The 19,272-nt window shown below is 40.9% G+C and overlaps 1 protein-coding gene across 6 annotated transcripts in view; it reads left to right on the top strand.

Moving 5' to 3' along the window:
• The first annotated feature begins 247 nt into the window (after positions 1–247).
• Positions 248–19,272, top strand: part of arvcfb (ARVCF delta catenin family member b) — a 122,977-nt gene continuing 103,952 nt past the window's right edge. For 5 of the 6 annotated variants that reach the window (XM_060884139.1, XM_060884142.1, XM_060884140.1 and 2 more), the window contains exon 1: positions 248–373. The gene's annotated coding sequence lies outside the window, so the exon portion shown is untranslated. Of the gene's footprint in view, positions 374–1,772; positions 1,895–19,272 lie in introns of those variants that run through there. The other variant, XM_060884137.1, reaches the window with a different exon arrangement.

The raw sequence follows: 19,272 nt of genomic DNA, 5'->3' as shown, positions 1-19,272 counted from the left end.
ACAAGTGGAGAGAATTTACACCTGATTCCATGGCGTTAGATGGACTCGATTCTCTTTTTGATTGGCAGCGCATTCAGCCAATGAGGTGCTGTTGGATCCTTAACTGGGCAAATAGCTGGTTAGTGCGTAATGCGAAGGCGGGGCACATCGACTTCGTTTTCTCCATAGGACGTTGTAGCTGTAAGGGTTTTTAAGAAGCTTTAATCCTGTTGTTATTGTTTAAAATAACACACCAAAACCAAAAAAAAAAACAAGGATTTACAATCACACCACCTTTATTTGTGTCATTTCATGACTGTTTTGATGGATGTTTATTAATGGAGCACACCTGACCATAAGAGTTTCTACATCAATCAAGCAGCAAGACAATCAGGTAAGAGTATAAACACAGTGAAAACACATTAAAATGGTCTACGTACTTAGCATTAGCGTAATTAGCGTCGTGTTTAGGGTAGAAAAAAGACCTGCTCCATCCCCACCAAGGAATACTGACTTCAAATCATTCACTGATGTGCATATGTTTATTTCTGAGTGCATCACTTCTGTCTTTATAAAATACTCCGTATGAACACAGTTCTCACCCCAAGAAGCTTGTGTGGATTTATATTTCATGCACGTGTAAGTGAATCTCTTCACATCTAAAAAAAAAAAAAAAAGTGTATTTTGGGGAAAAATGGTAATGGCTTTCTTTCTTTTTTTGTGGATTTGTTCAATCTTTTTTTGTTTTTGAATTAAGATTTGAATCGTTTTGTGCCATTAAATTTGGAAAAAAAAAACATCTAATATATATATATATATATATATATATATATATATATATATATATATATATATATATATATATATGTATGTATGTATGTATGTATGTATGTATGTATGTATGTGTATATATATATATATATATGTATGTATGTATGTATGTATGTGTATATATATGTATATATGTATGTGTATATAATATATATGTATGTGTATATATATATATATATATGTGTGTGTGTGTGTATATATATATATATATATATGTGTGTGTGTGTGTATATATATATATATATATATATATATATATATATATATATATATATATATATATATATATATTAGATGGCTGGTTGAAACATTGTTTATAACTGCAAGAAACAATACAACAGACTGTGGGTAAGCCGGTTAATGCATGAAGGTTTTCTCCGGGATTTCTGGTCACCTCTTTCCTTTCTAAAACATGCTAAAGTGCATTGACTTTGCTACATAAGCTGTACTGTATGTACTGAAAGCCATCATATATATAATGCATCCTAATGGGTTAGCAGGGCACCCCAGATTGGTTTATGGTTGCATTGTGGTTTTAAATTTCTTTAGATTTCCGACGGTGCTGGATAAATGTGTATGTTTTTCGGTTAGCCAAATTGAACTGGCAAATACTTCAGTTAGAAAATATTTTGTATTTGTAATTGAATGAGTCCTGGATACCTTCAGCCATTAGAACTGTGAAATGGAAACCAGTAGGCAATTTTCCATTAAGACATATTATTGTAACACCTTTAATCATTTACTTTTCAATATATCAGATATAAATTATATAATTATGCACAAACTTTCGCCTCGGCTTTAATGGTTAGATTTTGACATTTTAAATGACAGAAAACCGCCATGAGCGCATTAATATTATACAAACGCTCTACTTCCGTGCGTTTAAACGCTTAATATTTATACATTTTAATCATAATCAGTTTGGTTTCTTATTTAATCGTTTATGGTAATTTTTTTTTAAGGGTGAACCGAAGGCGAGATACCAGCTGGCCGTTATTACACTACGCGCGTGCAAGTTTACGCACGCGGCTCGCGTTGACGCGCGCGCACCCCTGTCATCTGTCATCCGGCAGCGCAGAGTAAGGTAAGACTGGTCAGGTTTAAATTCTGTGATAAAAGCAACAGAAACGTCGCGTAAAGCATCGAAATGTCGCGCTGCAACCCTTTCAGGGCGATACAGAAAGGTTTCGACGTCGTTACTTATGCGTTTTGGTAGCGTGAATATGTGCTGTGGCTGTTAGCTCGGATAAATATTCACCAAATATTCTCAAATGTTTTTCCCGTTTTTAGTGTTGCCAAAAAAAAAAAAACAGCCTGTGTTATTGTTATTGTTGTTGTTTTTTCTTTGGTTAAAACTGTAGCACTCTATAATACGCGTATCAGCTACAATACCGTTTATTATGGCCGCGTCTTAATCCGCACCGTGTAGTTTGCCAGAATAGCACGCGCGTGTACAGTATAGACTATACTGCCGCATAGTACGCGGTGGGTTGCCATAGTTACCATAGCTCGCGCCCTGTTGTGACATATTAATTAGTGCGGTGTGCTGTGGATTGGGACGCAGCCCTTAATTCCAGTCTTCAGATTGTTGTTGTTGGTTCCCTTTAACTCACGCGCGGTCAGGTGCATCTTGTTGCCATAGCAAACCAAAATCTCGTGTGTGTCGGAGACAGAGGGAGAGAGAGATAATGGCTGTGCTTTTCTCTTCATCAACATGACTAGCTGTGGTTGTTTATTTCCCACAGGATTGAACTGTATTTTATTATTAAACTGCAGAATTAAAAGCTGTTGGATGGAAGCCACATTTTCTATATTAAAGGTATGAATTTTTAACGCTGCTTGGCTGTACAACAGATTTGTAATTAAAAACAGATCAGTTGAATATAAATACAGGTTCTACATGCACATTTTCTGTCTCATTTTTCTCACATTTAATACCTTTTGCAGCACAAATATTCAGCTTTCAAATTTCTACCTGTTTAGAGAGTAAGTCAGTCTCGCAGATCATTTCACTGCCTGTGTTGTGTGTGTGATTTTAAATGTGGGAGCTAAAATCTCCACAATGAAACTGTTAATGAACAATTCCATTGATGGAATTCTAATAACCACGTGGAGCAAACTCTCTCTCTCTCTCTCTCTCTCTCTCTCACACACACACACACACACACACACTTGGACAGATCTGTAGAATCCCATTTTTCCCACTTAAATTCTTTTTGCATTGTTTCAAAATTCATATTTATTTAATTAAAAAAACTTGATGACAAGATACAAAGTCATCAGTGAAGTTCTGTGTATGACAATTTCATAATTTCAAAAGTCATAATTGTGAGAGATTAAGTTATAGTTATGAGAGAAACTAATATGTTGATACACCCATATACCAGACACTGAGTCAGAAATACAAAATATGAAGACATTAATTCTGAGAGAAAAAGTTCTGAAGTTCTGAGATATTGAGTAAGCTTTATAAGACACAGACATGATCTTGAGACAGTGAGTTATAATTATTAAGCAGTCATAATTCTGAGATGCTTGGTCATATCTGAGGGATAATATCATCAGTTTGCAATTTCACATCAAGTATTTTAAGATTTTTTTAAAATCTACTTTTACTAAGTAGATTTTAAGTCATAATTTTGTGATTTTGTCTGTCTTCTTTTAGAACAGACGCAACAGTATCTCTAAATGATGAGCTGTCGTCATTTGTGACTTTTTTTTATCTCATAGCCATGCTAGCAACTCACACTAACCAGACACTTCTGCTGGATATTGTACACTGTACACTGTATATCGGGATGTCTTTATTATTACACATCACATTAAAACCATAAAAAAAAAGAAGAGAAATCCCTGTCAGGCTCCTGATTAGAGCTTTTGTATAAGACGCTTGCTTATCCAGAGCAGAAGGATGCATTCATGCAGTTTAGTGAGTGAATGTCTCATCACAAGCCTGAGGCAGCTGGTAACCCATGTTAGTGTTCGTTTGTGTTGAACTGCAGGGCAAAAGAAACTAAATCTGTATGTATGATATCAGGTTATATTAGAATTGGAGGCTTGTGCAGTCTTCTTTCTTATGAACCACTTTGTTAAGCTGAGACTTCTTTTGAGCCGTGGGATTTGATGTTACGTCGTGAAGTGAGCGTGGCGGTGCACATGTGTCAGGGCTCCTCTGGAAATATTTGACGCTAAAGGAATTTCCAAACGAAAGTGTTTTCTTTCAAAACAAATTTGAGAGAAAATAATTTTTTTTGTTTTAGTATTCCCCCATAACCTGTTCTCCTGCTGGTAGTTTGTTGGGAAAGCTCCTGACACACATGGTGTACTGTAAAAATGTCTTGGATTATTGTGATATGGACTTTTTTCTCTCCCTTCACTTTTCTCCTGTTTACGAGCTTTGCTTTTGCAGTGGAGAATTTTCACTGACCCTCAGACTTGAGCACAAACTGCTATTATTTTGCAAGTCATTAAACTCCCCATAAAGTGGCTTATTAACCGTTATTGCATTTTGTGCGTCGAGGTATTTCAACTTAAGTGACTGCGTGTGGATTCTCCAAGTCTCACCTCCATTAAATCGAATCAAACCTGACCGTGTCCTAGTGAGTTAAACCTGAAGTACAGAGAATGACTGAAGAACCTGAAGCTCCAGGCACAAAAGCACAACCTGCTTGTGGTGTCTATCACTCTGCGAGCTCTGAAACACTACTTTAGGTAAACTCCAGGCGGAGTCTATAAAGACGAGTCTGAAATGACTGAGCCGCTCGCTCCACTGCAGGAGAATCCTGCAAATCAGATCGGGATCTGATGATTTTATAACTGACTGCACCTTTCACTTTCTCCCTCAGCGCCAGAATAAATTCACATCCGTGACTTGTCAACAAGCTTCCTAATTTTCTTTCAGCTTTATTCCTTTTTCTGGCTGTGCGCTGAATAGTAATGACCACATGCCAGGTTCGGAGGCGGAGATCGCACCCGGACGTCAGCCGGCACATGAAAGGTCTTTGAGGAAGCGTAACCCCGTCCTCGCCTGTATCTAACCACCGAACGCTGGTGGTGTTCCCCGGCTCACAAAGCCGTGCCTGATTGAATTGGCTTTGACACCATCAGAAGAGAAAGAATTGATTTTTCTTCCCCCCTCATTGTGAGCTTGTGTGAGATCTGATGTTGACAGCAGTAAAGACTCCGGCTCTGGAGTGACAGAGCAGATTCAAACAGTGTAAAGCTCACGGTGCCCTTCACAGCCAGGAAGCACATCCTTGCAGCAAAGCACCTGTGTGTGTGTGTGTGTGTGAGTTCAGAATAAAGTGTGAAGCTGCAGTTTTCCTCCACTGCAGCACTTTTCTGGTCTCTTTTGGTGTCCTTGCAGATGATCTCTCTCTCCCTCTCCCCAAGTCTCCGCCGCAGTCCGCAGCGAACAGAGTGAGGAACGCTGATACTGTGTCACGTTAATCATCAGTGATCCCGCTAATTGCTGCTGTGCACAATTAATGAATAATTAATCTCCCTCTTATTAAATGAATGAAAGAATCACAATAACCTGTTGGCGTTTTTCAGCTTTGAGCTGGACGTGTTTTCTCTACAGGTGTCAGCCAGACTGAGAGCCCTTTTCTCTCTCACGCTCCGTTTTCAAACCGTTTCTCCATTGTGTCTCGTGCATACGCCTCTGACGTCTCTATACGCGGCTGTGCTGGGAAACGGAGCACGTCGTTGCTAGGTGAGAAACTTTGTAGCTGAAACATGCACTTGAGCCTGCTGTGGAGAATTGGCTCTCACGCTGGAGGCTCTTAACTCGTCCTTGATGCTCATTTCACCCATCTTTCCCTGGAAGAGAAAACCGCCGGTGGAATGTTAAGACGTCAGAATGTGGCGGTTCTGCCGCTAAGAGCTCGCTTCATATGTTAATGCAGAGCTCTTTTGTGTCCACCTGATGCTTTGGCATCAGTTATTTCTTTAGCTGTACGCTGACAGGGAGCATGGCACTGCAGTTCAGCTGCGCTGAGTGTAAACCTAGTGAGGTTTGTTTGACGTGTCTGACTCGGAACTGAACCACGGCTGAAATAACAGCATGTAAAGTAGTCTTACAGACTGGAACTCGTTAATCAGAAGCCCTCAAGGAGTTGTGTTTGTTCCCACTTATTCACACATGTGACTACTGTAAAGCCATCAGATATGGTCCTGCGGGGAAAAGCCTGAGGGCACACGAGAGCGGGAGAGCGAGAAGGAAATCTTATCTTGAAACTAAACTAAACTTACAACTTCTGCCCTGAATAGACAGAACACTGTGTCACCCTGTTTAAGCACTGTGACCAGTTCACACTGAGGAAAACCCTGACAGAGTCCAGACTGAAGACGAGGACAGACTGTGTGCTCTCACTGTGACCTCAGAGACACAGAGACAGAGCTGCATCTCCTCACCCAAAGCACCAAAGATTCAGCAACACACCTTCCAGAGTAATCCAGAGAAACTGATTGCTGATCTGCTGGCAGCAAACAAACAATACTGCAGGATTACAACCAAATATCAGGCTGATGTTTTTTATTGATTTTTCCCAGTAAGTGATGTTTATTCACAAAAAGTATCAATGTGTCAAAATTATTAGATTAAATTACTGGAGATTTCCTTCTGTTTTCACCTCCTGCCTTTGTGACTGTTCTTCAACCTGTGACTCCTAATAGAATTTAAAGTGGAGGATAAACACCAGAACACCATGAGGACAGAGCTACATCTCTCTCTCTCTGTTTCTCTCTTTTTCTCTTCCAAAGAATGAATGAGCCTTTGAATGACCACCTGTCAGCTTCTCTCTCTCTCTCTCTCTCTCTCTCTCTCTCTCTCTCTCTCTCTCTCTCTCTCTCTCTCTCTCTCTTTCTTTCTGTTTGTGTGAGTGAGATTAATTGAGTGTGTACTCATAGTGTGTGTAGACTCAGCATCACATTTCACTTTCATTGAGACTCAAAAATCTCAACCAGACTGAACAGACTGAACCCCCCCGTCTCTCTCTCTCTCTCTCTCTCTCTCTCTCTCTCTCTCTCTCTCTCTCTCTCTCTCTCTCTCTCTCTCTCTCTCTCTCTCTCTGGTTGTTTGGTATGCTGCAGCACTCGATCACGGCGTCTCTCCTGGCACGGGCCGAGGCACCTGCTCCATCTCACCAAAGCAGCGGGGTATTTAACTTGCTCCTCGCTGCAGTGGAGGTCAGGGGAGAAAAAGCTGTGTATTAGAATTTAGATGAGTTTTTCTTTCACATGGGCCAGATTTCACGCACACATAAATCACAATGTAGTGCTCTTATTTGTCTGTGTGTTTTGTGAGAACAAGGAATTAGCATGCAGGGTGTGGAGAGGGTCTCTCCCTCCATCCGAGGAGCTGCTCGGTAATGAGCACAGAGCCTCACAGCGTTGTTTCTCTCAACACGTATTGACCGATGAGTCTAATGAAGGTACCACGCTTCAGGGTGGAAACAATAACACTGCTTCATCACACCAGCCACTCAGTGATTATTTTCCTATCAGAGCACACCCTGAAGTCTGTTAGTCCTTATTTATGTAGTTTGATTCTCTCTCTCTCTCTCTGTGTGTGTGTGTGTGTGTGTGTGTGTGTGTGTGTGTGTGTGTGTGTGTGTGTGTGTGTGTGTCTAAAACAAGCTGGTTGATGTGTTGTCCTAATGCTCCAGATAAAGAAGACTGTTGTATTTGTCTCTTCTCTCTGCATCGAGTGTGAGGTGTGACGGTCTTTAATAACACCCGTCTATCACACCATTGCACTTTGGACGTCTCTGATGAATGAGGACGAGAAAGGAGCCAAGTCCATTTGTGCATTGGCAGACAGGATGAGTTTGTGTTTGACCCTTATTTTAGATCAACAGCTGCTAAAAGCAAAAGCTGACTGATGTGTAGAATGTCTCTTTCACCTTCTCTCTCTCTCTCTCTCTCTGTCCCCGTGGCTTAAGCATGCTTTACCAGATGAATAATTCTGGATGTACTCTGTGTCAGCTGTGTTTCATGTTGACCTGCTGCCGACCCACTGCTCGATTTGGAGCAAAGCAGCGTGGGATTTCCTGCCTCCTCGTTTATGTGGCTCAGTAAATCAGCGTGTTTAGAGGCTGTGCTGGAACTAATTTCAGGATGTTGCAGCGTAAATGAATAATAGAACAGAGATCTGTTCATGACCTGAAACTACAGATCAACGAGTAAACAAAACAAAGTATCGGCTTTAATAAACAGGGTTTTGAAGGTGAGGTTGCTGTTCAGGTTTGTAGAAGCCTCGATCCAGACAGATGAGAGCCTCTGTATCTTTACTGTGATTGGTTATTGTGTGCAAAGTAATCCTCTGTACCTGATTTTTGAACATTCATACATTTCATCTGACTCTAGTGCCTGTACTTCCTGTTCTAGTGGGCAAGAGCTGTAAGGTGTTTTGTTGCTTGTCTTCTTCCTGTAAGTGTGTCTGAGAGGAGAGGTCAGTGTGCCTGATACTGGTTTAGGTCAGCAGGAGACGGTAGGACACTGAGATGATCCAGAAGACCAGACGCCAGGTCCAGCTGGGTTCTCTGCTGTTCACTGTTATCTTCCAGTTCACCGTCACTGAGCGATTATATAAGAAGTCACCTCTTTATAGTATTAGCAGCTTCCCTGAAGAGAGGCTAACGATGTGAGTCAAACGTACTGATCCAAATAACTCCCCATAATGAGAGAGAAAATGATAATGCTTGTCCTCTGAACTTGTAATATCCATCGTCATTATCTCCTGCATACTGACAACACAGTCTCGTCCTTACAGCACCATTAGTTTTCTTAAAACATACACAATTTGAATTTTCAATTTGAATAAAAAAAATACTGTTAACAAAGTAAACCCTGTTCATAAAGTCATCCTGACATCATTCCACTTTCCTTTCATTCTCTGGGTCAAGACAAGCTCTGCAAAAATGTTTGTTTTTCACCATTTTGAATGAATTTTTTTTTTCATATGTTTTGTTAGAGATTTTGTCATGTGGACACTACATTTGGTACAAATCATGTTGGTGTACATGATGGTTCAACTGTAATGTGCAAACAAATTTCAGATAGCGAGGATGTCTCTTGGAACTAGTGTGACACCTTTAGATCAAACTTTAAAGCAGACTTCAAAGATGTTCACCAGCCTTTGGTGCCAAAATTTCTAAAACTGCTTGTAGCCTTTGTAGTGCTCAGTGTCAAATGAAGATTTTTCTTTCCCATCATTCCCTGGAAGGCGTCGAGTCTTTTTCATGTAATGCCTTGTAAATCATTTTTAATTGAATCTGATCTGATTTTTTTTACTTTTACCACCTATAAATGTTGCCCAATAAACATGAAATTTGAAAGACAGCATCGAAAAAGCAACATGAACATAACATATTTCTCAGATTTTTGATTTGATGGATGATTTGTTAATAACACACAGAAGAATTTGATGGGAATGTTGTGAAACAGGAAGTGTGTTAATATCAGGACTTTAATGTCGTGTCAATTAAAAACCCTTTAGTTGTTGCTAACACAGCTATTTATTTTTTTTTGTATTAATGAATGTGAACATGGATTGAAGAGAATGGTTGCGCATTTGTTTGAATGGTTGTGTATTTGTTTGAATGTTGTGTTTGAAACCGACCAGTGAACTCTCGCTCTCATCACTGACCGCTTCTGATCTCATTCCCTCTAATGCTGAAAGGGTGGTGACTCCCATCCAACCATGTCACTTAATCCTCACTAGCTATTATCTAGTCTGAAAGGAACATTTCGGTACGTCGGCCCTCGTCTGGCTCGGTGGCACCTTGGCGGGAGTTGTTAGGAGTCCCCGGAGAAGTACTTCTAATTAGCGACACATGGGAAACACTTTGTCGGGACCATATTGGCAGCCTTCACTTTTAGCCAAACATGTGGACATCGTGCCAGAACGGCCGAGGATAAGTGGCTTAGAAGAAAGTGTTTTAATTGTTGTTTCCAAAACCGAGCTCTTCAAACAGAGTAGCAAATAACGAGGGTTGCTCCACTGGCCCTGGTGTTCCCTTTCCCAGTGAAGCTCAATGGAAAAACAAATTCATGATTCAGTAACACAAGCAGCATCCTCTGAGCTGTTTAGAGTCTTCAGTCTGGAAAGTGCTCGCTGATGCAAATCAGGTCTTCACTGATGGGCTTTTTTGCAGTTTCTTTGTTGCGGGCAGTGAGGCGCATTATTAGAACTGTTAGCATGTAGAGGGTGCTGTACAGAATGTTTCATAAACCAGAAGCTTGATATGGTGCAGAAGTTCTTTGATTTAAAAGCTGCTCGGTGTAGAGAGGCGTAAGAGAAACGGCGCCAGGCAGCTCATTTCCATAGGCAGACATCTCTTCAAAGGACGTCGTAGTTTGTTTTCTTGTTAAATGGCTGAGGCACCGAGCCAGAACACGGCTTCGTTGTGCATGTGGTTTAGAAGTAAAAAATGATGCTGGACTCTTTGGCTGGTGAAATGGACGATTGTTCCAGTGGAGGCTGCTCTGCTGCACCTCAATGACTAGAGGAACCATGCTGTAATTTGTCATTTCTGTTGAGTGCAGAATATTGGGGTTGGATTTAACCTACAGCCAGGCTCGAAGACAAAGAAGTGAAATTGTTCTGCAGTGGCCGAATCAATCACCTGATCTGAATCCAGTCGAGCATGAGGTTATAGACATGACAAATTTTGAGGATAAAATCGAAGTGTTCTTTTATACTGATCTCACAGATAAAATTGCTTTCACTTGTCCGTTCAGAAAGGCACATTACTGCAAATCACAATCGGCTAATGGGCGTGGCCTCTTTCAGGATGGCTCCACCCCATCCACAGCTCCCGAGGGCTCAGTGGTTGTTGATGAGGATGAAAATGATGTCATTGGGATGCTGTGGCGTTTATATTCACCAGCTAAATACATACAAGAGATTTTGGAGCGAATTGTTGGACAAAGCTCTTAACCACCATCGTGACCACACTAGCTGAGAGAGTTGAGAGTTGATCACTCCAGTAGAGTTTCAGAGATTTGTCAACTCAACGGCTTTCTCCTTTAATCTGTCGCCTGCCTGGAGATCCTCCTATATCCCAGTCCCTGTGTGAAGTGTCCCAGTAGAGCTTCTGTTTCTGTTAGGTGCTTCTGGGGGTAAATGTTTGCAGTGAAGCTGAGGAAAGTGTGTAAGGATGACTAAAGGACTGAAACGGTGTGTGACTGAAACGTCACCTGAACACTTTCACAGACTTTCTCAGAATAGTGATTGTAATGCATTTGTATTATTATCTTACTGCTTGTTTTTTCTACATCTCTGCATAAATTGTGAGAGCGATTTAATTATTTATTTATGTATTTAGGCAAAATGCTGCTGTTTCTCTCGGTTAGCAGTCACCATGTGCAGCACTGAGCCTGTGTCGAATTCATATCCACATGCAGTCATGTACAATCTGTATAACAGCAGATGGCAGCACACCCTGACCGTTATCACAGCAGCTCCACATCTCCGAGATCCTGAGGGTCAGAGCAGAGCACTTCAAAGCACATCTTATTTAATCTCATGACCAATCTGCACAGCAGCCCGGGATTAAAAGCAGTCAGGGTTCTTCATCCAGGAAGAGGACATGGAGAAGACAGGAGCAGGTGGATCTCAGTGTGCAGCTGTGTCTCGTCTGTGCTCTCTCTCTCTCTCTCTCTCTCTCTCTCTCTCTTTCTGCCTCTCTCAGCAGTGAAGCATTCTCATGTCTGCATAAACCCTGAAAACCAAGAAACATCATGCTCCTTCAAGCACTTTGTTAAATCATTGGACCGACACATTTAGTGCCAGCTTCAAGAGATCTGGACGTATCAGACCTTGAAGATGTATCTGAAGCCCTTTCTTAAGAGAAGTGGAATTTCCAGTAGCCTCATTCTCTAATTGTGCTTTATTTTATTAGTCATGTTGATCCTTTGCTTATTTGCTTAACCCACCTGGTAATCAGCTTGAATTCAAAGAAATCATTTCTTCATCGCCTGTGATTTTCATCCCTACTGACAAGGAGGTGGAGATGGACAGGATCTCACTGCCAAAGCTAAAGGTCTGTCACTGTTTACTCCAGATGCTAGCTAGCTATTAACCTTTTTATTTCAAAAATGTGCAGCAAGAATGTAGGAAAATCAACTCTGTCCAGTTGTTTAGCATTAATATCTTTTCCTCTTCATGTTTTCTGCAGCTTATTGTTACAAGCGCATAATGATGTTGCTTCCTCATGCTTTTAAGCCTAAGTCAGTTGCAGAAATCAGTCTTTTTCCACCAGTAGGGGGCTCCCTACAGCCTCCAGGTACATAAAATCATGAACTTCTTTTTAAACCACTTGTACTGGATAATCTGCTCTGATTAACTTACAGACACAGCGGTCTAGATGGAACGGCAGCTCGATCATGTGTTCATCTGTTTCCCGAGAACGAATCCAAGACGTACTGGTTCATTTGGTCTGAAGTATACTTCTGTGCTGCACACTTTTAAGCTGATGGAACAGACATCTGTGCAGTTAAATCAGGAATTAGACGTGTTAACACTGTGCTTTAAATCAGTTCCGTGTCTGTGGACCATCCCTAATATCCTTGAGTTTTCTGTTGGTCTTCTGTCATGTAGCTCTCCGTTATAAACTTGGATACAGCTTGCTTTTATGTGTAGACATGCACTTTGCATGGGTAGCGTGCACTCCTACCTCAGCAGTAACCATGAAAAATTGAGGGGGCGAAACAGAACAGAGGAAAAGTAAAAATTCTGTAAGACCATCCATCTTTTGTCTTGAGTGAGTCCACAGAGAGAGCGGCGCTGAAACACTAGAATGCTAATGTCTGCGTTTTCTCCACCTCTCCGTTCCAGCGCGCTGTAACAAAGACATGCAGATGCTACGCTTGCTCACAGCTGTGTGTGTGTGTGTCTGTGTGTGTTCAGTAGGAAATTAGAAGGAGGAGAGGAAAAGCTCTTGCTCATTCAACCTCATGGTCCCAGTGGGACATCTGTCCTGCTGCGCTGCTAGTAATGGGAAGGCAGAAAGTAGGAGAGAGAAGGATGAGTGGAAAAAATGAAGAGGAGACTCTGAAAAGAGGGGAAAGACAAGAGAGAGTTCAAATTATACAGAGGGACAACGAAGAAAAGAGGAAGTGATGTTACACTGTTAATGAAGACGTGTGTTGTTGGCTTTATTGTGTTGTACATGAACAGGGGCCGGGGCCTGTTTTGATTGACAGTTTGCATGCAGTAGGAGTCACAAATATTGCATCATCACATCCTCGATCCGCCTCTTGTGTCCAACAGTGAAGCCGTGGCTCGCTCATGTCACGCTGTGTCATCGTAGAGGCTCGATCTGATTGGCTGAGCAGTGTGGATGAGATTTCTATACCAAAACATTTTATTGTATTACAAAATAAATACATTTTGGACATCATGCTAGCTGGAACAGTGTCTGCTAGTAGACATGCAGTTCACTTCCTGTTCAGTTCCAGCATGTAATCGACTATTTTGAAAGTGTTTCATGGCCTAGAGAGAAGAATTCTGGCATTGTCTCCCCCAAAAAATTATGCTGTTCTCTTTGGCGTACACTAATGCTGTCCAAACGCTGTTGTGTAGCCGTTTCCATCCAACCGCTTTAATGTGTTGTGATGTGCATGAAAGATATAATGCTGTAATTTTTCCTGCTGTGCATCTGTGTATGCCACTTTGTGAAGTGCTGTGTGTTTCATACTCACACGTTCGTTCATGAGGTTGAGAATAGAGACTTGTGTGGAATTGTGCTGCCTAGGTGGGCGGGGCTTACTCTCATCCCTGTCAATCATGGTACCTGCTGTGAGATCATGTATGAGGAAGAGGGCAAATAGTGCTTTACTCTGAGTGTGTTACAGATATGAACCTGTGTGTAAGAGTGTTAAAAGTTAATGTTATGAGCATAAATTCAACTTCAGTATTCACTTCCTGCTAATAAGTCGCTCCTTCATTCCATTGCTTCTTCCTGACTCATGTATGTCACCAGGCTGCTCATACAGGAAGTGTCATTTATATGATCCTTCAGGTTGACTGACACACTCAGTTACAGTTATTGATCGCTGTTGGGCTCCGAGGCTTTTGATTCGCAGATTAAAAAAAACTTTTTGCCACTTCATCAGTCCTGCTGCTGCCACTGTAGAAATGATGAGTGAGTCTGTTAAGTGAGAAGTTACTCATACATGACTCTCTGATTTGTGGGATCCTCTTTGGAATGAGCAACAACAGAGGCAAAAAGCCACATCTGGAATACTCTGGATCTTTCACTGTGTGTAAAGCAATGATACAGACATTCAAATGTAAACAAAAGCAGAGCAGCTGCCTGTCCTAGTATTTTGCTTGCTTGGATTGGTGGGAGGAGTCTGTAGACTTGTTTCCACTGGGTAAAGGGGACATGGGTAACACTCAACAGAACCGTGCTTCACTGTGTTCATGGTGTTCACTAGGTGATGCTTGGTGCCACTTCAGACTTGGCCTATTGATTCCTAATGTGGTCATAAGAGTAGAAAACAAAATGGAGTTTCTTGAACTAAAAAGAATAAGTGAAGAAGCTCAGCACTGATGCACGTCTGTATGTAGGCTTCACGTTACCTTTCAGTTCCTTTACAGCAACACGCCACACGATATCCGAACACGAGCTGCTTACAGAAAAGCCATCATCAGCAGCCTGTCTTCCTCCTTCCTCAGACTTGTTACAGGATAAAAAGATGTCACACACAACATCATGAAAGGCTGAGTGTTTTGATTATTTGAGACATCAACTCCATTCACACTGTTTTGTCTCTGCTGTGGCTGCGGAAAAACGTGGGCTGACGGAGGAAGAGAATGGAAGGATTGTTTGCCTGTGATGGGAAACTATCGCACCGCTCGGCTTTAGGAGCTGATGTGAATCTGAAACTGAGAATTACAGGCTTCGAATGACTTCTTGAAATCCTGCCCTTGAGTAACGAATATCTCTGCGTATTACCTTTCTGAAGGATGGCCTTATCCTTAGGGGGTTCTTAAGAGGATTTAGTCGACATGCCTCGCTCCCGTATCGACACCAGACCCAGACTGATATCTTTTATTTCATTAGTCCACAAAATGGCCCTGAGTCGGGAAAAAACAAGTGAAAAAGTCTTTTGTGAAAACTCCTGCTGTCCAAGATGGTGGTTACCATAGAGTTTCAGCACTGAGTTTAGTTTACAGTGAGAGGCGACAGAAAGCCACGCTGGGTCTTTCACCCCATCAGTTTAGATCTATATTAAATATTAAGCTTCAAACTTCCTGTAGAGTTCTTACTGTACTGTTGACCCACTTCCTTTACCGCATTCCTCCTCCATGTGTAGAAACAGATTCTCATGCTAATCTAAGTTAGAGGTTCAGCTGTGACGTCCGGGCTGAATGACTGTTTCCGTCTCTGAAAGTTGTGTGTTTATCTCCATGCTGCACGATCGTTAGCGAGTCGCTTCTCACACCGAGCGTGAATTATTGCTTTGGGGATGATGAGGTGGATCCATGTTTAAAATGTTCCCCTTTCTTTAATTACTTCTGCGGGTCTGTGTCCTTCTGCGCTTTGAGGAAGTGTCAGAAAATAGCAGGTGTTGGTTCGTGTTAGTAATGTTTTTTTACAACTGTTTTTTGAAAAAAATAATAATAAAAATAATCCAGGAGAGTGAGACACAAACAGAATTTCCTTTTGAAGCCTGTGATTATCTTTTATCTCTTACTCCATTCCTGACCTTTTGGAACTTGTACAAACTGAGCCCCAGTCGAACGTAAGGCATAAAGACGTAAACCTTGAGAGGCGGCTGCATTAATTCAGCGGCGTGATTGATAGTGGTAGTGGCGGTGGCAGTGCCTCACGGCGTGTTTTTTACCGCTGCATGCCCTTTTCACTCAGACTCCTGACTGATCAGTGCCGAGCCTCGCCGACGTGCCGTATTTGATATGAAATGAAGCCTGTGGATCTGAAGCTAATTAAAAAGTACTGGACAAGTGAAGCGACCCTCATTAGCACGTGGCAGGAAAATGCAAAAGTAGAAGAAGGGGAAAATAGAAGTGTTGGGTTTCTGAAGGGGGAGTTTCAGGGACCTCTAGGACTTGATGCTTGCTTATTTACTAGATCTACTTTCATTGCAACATGCTCTGTGATGTGTTTGTACCTTTTATTTCTCATAGCTGATCCACTTCTGGGCCTGTTTCCTATTTGCTCAAGTTACCGAGCCTGTTAAAAATTTACTGTGAAGTAAGATGTGTTAAGAAAAAGTGGTGTGTGTGTGTGTGTGCTGTCAGTAAGAGGTGACCGCTGCATGACTGTGGAGCTCTGAGGAGCTGCTGCCTGCTTTCATTAGACCTCAGTAGCTTAGAGTTTGAAACAGAACCTAAACTCCTGAACTCTCTCTCTCTCTCTCTCTCTCTCTCTCTCTAGCACTTTGCCTCATTTGCTTCCTTTATCTCTCCTCTCCTGTTCTTTTTCTTCCTCCCCTCCGTCGTCTCCTGCGGCACATCTCCTCTTCTCTCTACTCACCCGTAAATTCAATCTCAGGCAGGAGTTCAGCAGAGCCGCAGTAAAATTGCACAAGCGCCAGTTGACACAAACATCTCAGCAGATGAAAAAACAAACAAATGCTTGTGGACTTCTTTTTCCCCCGTTGTCTGTCTCTCTGTCTGTCTCTCTGTCTGTCTGTCTGTTTCTCTGTCTGTCTCTTAAATTCAAATGAGCTTTACTGGCATGACAGTGTTACAGGACAATGTTGCCAAAGCTACTATTATAGCAATAGATTATTATACATTTGTTTCATTTTTAAATCACATTTACAGCAAAAATGAAAGGAAAAAAATTATATATATATATATATATATATATATATATATATATATATATATATATATATATGTGTGTATATATATATATGTATACACATACACACACACACATATATATATATATATATATATATATATATATATATATATATATATATATATATATATATATATATATATATAATATACATATACACACACACATACATACATACATACATACATACACACACACACACACACACACACACACACACACACATACACATCAGGTCTCTCTCTCTCTCCTTCTCCCATCACCTGAACATCTTGTAGATGCTCAATAAGAACTACCTGTTTTGTATTTGAATATTTTGCCGTGACAGGTTTAAAAGATTTAACATCCAGAATCCATTAGAATGCATTAAAGCATCAGCTTCAATTATCTCCTGTCAGAGGAGCAGCTCTGACGCATCCATTTGCATGATTTTAATAATCTAACTCCAGCTCCTCCGGATCCTGCGACACCGCCGGGCTCGACACTGACCTTTTCAAATGGAGTTTGTGTACCGTGGGCTTGTAGAGGTGGGAGGTGAAAGTGTCTATCTGTTAAAACATCTCTGTCTATTAGACTGGAACCACTTAGTTCATTATTGATTAATATCTCAATCGCTGCATGTAAGGAAACTGCACTGATTAGTGGGTCTTTAAAGGGATGTCTTTGTGTTCTTTCTGTTTTTTTTTTTGTTTTTTTTTTGTTTTTTTGCTCTGATCTAATTGAGACCTCCGTTTTCTTTTTGTTTTTCACAAGATGTTTTCATGATGCACAAGAAAACAACAATCATGTGGTGAGTCAGATTTAAGAATAAATATGATGTGAACTTAAAGAATGACGTAGAGTGAGTGTGATCTAATCACCCGAACCTTAGCTCAGGCGTGAGCTCAGTGCTTGATTTAAAGATTTTAAAATCCTCGCTTTGATCACGCTGGATGTGTGAGAACAAATCAAGTTCAGTCACATGCAACCCGTTTACACATTTCTGTTCGGTCCACGCAGTGGTCTCCTACCTTTTTTTTTAATTTTTTTTATTTTTTTTTATACACTATGTATATCATGCTGTAAGGTTTGTGCTGCAAGAGAGATTTGTATCATTCATTGTGAAATATCTTCACATCTAAACACTTCTTAAACTCTGTTTTAAAAAAAAATAAATAAAAAAATCAGTTTAAATTACACCAGACATCAGTGGAGTTTAAATTCGGTTACACATTTAAAAATTGTTTATTTTGCACTGTGTGTGTGTTTGTGTCTGTATATGTGTGTGTAAGATAGTCTGAAGATAAATGGATGTTGATGTGTGATTATTAGAGCCATCTGTTTAAGCTCTGTGTGGTTTGGTTTTTGTTTTTTTCCTTTCATCCTTGTGCTCTCTCTCTCTTTCTCTCTCGCTCTCTCTCTCTCTCTCTGTTTTGTGGTTCATCTTGCTCTGTATTCTCATTGAAACACAGCAGTTTTATTTCATCATGCATCCGTGTTAAAAACAAAGCATCTTGTGGTGATGTGTGTGAGCTTGAGATGTGTATGAACGGATGATGGCAAAATGGCAAAGTATGGTGTCATATCATGAATTGCTTTTTAATGATTATAGAATAGGAAACGTAAATAAAAACAGCTGCTGTAAATGTGGATTAGTATCTGATCAGCTACGTGATATTGACATACTGTTAGTAAAGCACTGTAATGCTGTTTCTCTGTATTGATGCATGTTTTGTATTTGTGTATGTGTACGTGTGGTATTATGTGAGGGTTCAGTTGTGTACTGGCTGTATATATCAGTTTCTGTGGCATTTTCTCCCCTGAGACATCAGAGTGGCAGCACAAAGTCAACTTCTGTCCTTGAGAGAGAGACTTCAGTTAGAGAAGAAAACACAGTGTGTGAGGACAGAGACAGAGAATATCTGTGTATCCTGCACACTAGGAGAGGTTGGCTTTGGGCAAACATTTGTGTGTGTCTGTGTATGTGTACTCGTTCATCTGTTTGCTAACTTGCGTGCGCGCGCACACACACACTGCTTCTCACATTTGTTCAGATGATTTTATATGCACTGTTTGTCTTCATTACGGGTAAACGCAGTACCGCAATACATTACAGCTTATTACAGAGTTCTGCTGCTGCAGTGTCACCCGCTTACTAATTACATAGCAACTACACTTCTGTCTGCATCTGCTACTACTCCATCCAGCACAGTGATATCTTAAGGCAGCTGTTATTGCTGCCGTAATCCAAAAACTGCAGCTCTATCTGGATCTGCTACTACTGCCTTGATCCAGCAACTAGAGCTCTATCTGGATCTGCTACTACTGCCTTGATCCATTTACATTTACAGCATTTGGCAGACGCCCTTATCCAGAGCGACTTACAAAAGCGCTTAAGTGTCTATCATTGGATGCATTACCTCTGGTTCACTAGGTTACCATGAGCCTTTTTTATTTTATTTTATTTATTTATTTTTTTTTTTTAAAAATGCATAAATACAACAAACAGGTAAGAAAGTGCTAGCTGAAGTGTTACATGAATAGGAACACTTCCAGGAACTGCAGCTCTATCTGGATCTGCTACTACTGCCTTAATTCAGGAACTGCAGCTCTGTCTGGATCTGCTACTACTGCCTTA

Source organism: Tachysurus vachellii, chromosome 12, assembly GCF_030014155.1.
Source record: "Tachysurus vachellii isolate PV-2020 chromosome 12, HZAU_Pvac_v1, whole genome shotgun sequence".
In the NCBI taxonomy this organism is placed as follows: domain Eukaryota; kingdom Metazoa; phylum Chordata; class Actinopteri; order Siluriformes; family Bagridae; genus Tachysurus; species Tachysurus vachellii.
This window is presented reverse-complemented; position numbering and strand designations above follow the sequence as displayed.